Here is a 2,391-nt window from a genome sequence, read left to right as displayed (position 1 = left end):
ACAACCTCAACTACGTGACTGGCTGGAGCTGATATGAAATGACTACAATTCAAATGATATGACTGGACTAATGATTTCTTGTTGAAAACTTTCCAAAATACTGAAGCATTATGCCTATTATGCATATGCCATTGTCTATCAGCAATGAAGGGTGAAACGATATACGTCACAGCTGCATATAGGCTATATCATAAATGTAAGTACAAGTAAAATTAGATTCATCAAGGTTGAACTCGGTGCTTTTAAGGTTATGTCAATTATGGTAGAATCATACAAGAGCTCCTGTGTGCACAGTCCTGGGTGTAATATAGAGAGGTCCATCCCATACCGTTTCTCTGTAAATCTGAGAGTAGAGTAGAGTAGAGCCCTACCGTTTCTCTGTAAATCTGAGAGTAGAGTAGAGTAGAGCTCTACCGTTTCTCTGTGACTGTGAGGGTAGAGCAGAGTAGAGCCCCATCCTTTCTCTGTGACTGTGAGGGTAGAGTAGAGTAGAGCCCCACCCTTTCTCTGTGACTGTGAGGGTAGAGTAGAGTAGAGCCCCACCCTTTCTCTGTGACTGTGAGGGTAGAGTAGAGTAGAGCCCTACCCTTTCTCTGTGACTGTGAGGGTAGAGCAGAGTAGAGCCCCACCCTTTCTCTGTGACTGTGAGGGTAGAGTAGAGTAGAGCCACACCCTTTCTCTGTGACTGTGAGGGTAGAGTAGAGTAGAGCCCTACCCTTTCTCTGTGACTGTGAGGGTAGAGCAGAGTAGAGCCCCACCCTTTCTCTGTGACTGTGAGGGTAGAGTAGAGTAGAGCCCCACCCTTTCTCTGTGACTGTGAGGGTAGAGTAGAGTAGAGCCCTACCCTTTCTCTGTGACTGTGAGGGTAGAGTAGAGTAGAGCCCTACACTTTGTCACGCCCTGACCTTAGATATCTCTGTTTTTATATATATTTTGGTTAGGTCAGGGTGTGACTAGGGTGGGTACTCTAGTTTTTGTATGTCTAGGGTTTTTGTATGTCTAGGGTTTTTTGTATGTCTAGGGTTTTTTGTATGTCTATGTTGGCCTGATATGGTTCCCAATCAGAGACAGCTGTTTATCATTGTCTCTGATTGGGGATCATATTTAGGCAGCCATTTCCCCTTTGTGTTTCGTGGGATCTTGACTATGTTTAGTTGCCTGTCTGCACTAAGTTGTATAGCTTCACGGTTCGTTTGTTGTTTTTGTTGTGTTTCATTCATTAAAAGAGAATATACGCATACCACGCGCGCCTTGATCCGATCATTACAACGAACGTGACACCCTTTCTCTGTGACTGTGAGGTTAGAGTAGAGACTTACCCTTTCTCTGTGACTGTGAGGGTAGAGTAGAGTAGAGCCCTACCCTTTCTCTGTGACTGTGAGGGTAGATAAGAGCCCTACCCTTTCTCTGTGACTGTGAGGGTAGAGTAGAGCCCTATCCTTTCTCTGTGACTGTGAGGGTAGAGTAGAGTAGAGCCCTACCCTTTCTCTGTGACTGTGAGGGTAGAGTAGAGTAGAGCCATACCCTTTCTCTGTGAGGGTAGAGTAGAGCCCTATCCTTTCTCTGTGACTGTGAGGGTAGAGTAGAATAGAGGGCTACCCTTTCTCTGTGACTGTGAGGGTAGAGTAGAGTAGAGCCCTACCCTTTCTCTGTGACTGTGAGGGTAGAGTAGAGTAGAGCCCTACCCTTTCTCTGTGACTGTGAGGGTAGAGTAGAGCTCTAGCCAGTATCCTGATCACTGACTTCAGCCAACAGTTGATTACTGAGGCTGAAGTAGGAAATGAACCAGCCAGCCACACATTACTTCACCTATGGCGTCTGTCTAAAATGTCAAATGTAAAAAATATCAAATGTAAACGTCTGAAGAATATAAATAAGAAAACTAATAGCATAATCAGTATTACCCTGGGCTGACACATGACACACTCAGCTGCATCCCAAATGGCACCCTATTCCCTATTTAGTCCACTACTGTTGACCAGGACACAGAGGGCTCCGGTCGGAAGTAGTGTACGTTAAAGGGAATAGGTTTCCATTTGGGACGCAGCCTCCCTCTCTATTTCTGTTGGGAGATATTCTGAGATGAACTGTCAGTTCACAGGCTTTCCATCTCACTGACATGTGCACTGCTCTGTCTGGGGTCAATCCCCCTAATAACATAACCACGTTTACTAGACAGGCAAATGGGGGCATGGACATCAATACTGTCATAGTGTCATACATCAATAGAATATTGAACAGCTCTCTCTCACACACACCAATGCATGTGCACACACACACACACACACACACACACACACACACACACACACACACACACACACACACACACACACACACACACACACACACACACACACACACACAACAGGCACACACACATCCGCATTC

Source organism: Oncorhynchus kisutch, linkage group LG15 (assembly GCF_002021735.2).
Source record: "Oncorhynchus kisutch isolate 150728-3 linkage group LG15, Okis_V2, whole genome shotgun sequence".
Taxonomy (NCBI): domain Eukaryota; kingdom Metazoa; phylum Chordata; class Actinopteri; order Salmoniformes; family Salmonidae; genus Oncorhynchus; species Oncorhynchus kisutch.
The sequence above is the reverse complement of the archived record's forward strand: the minus strand, read 5'-3'. Positions refer to the sequence as shown.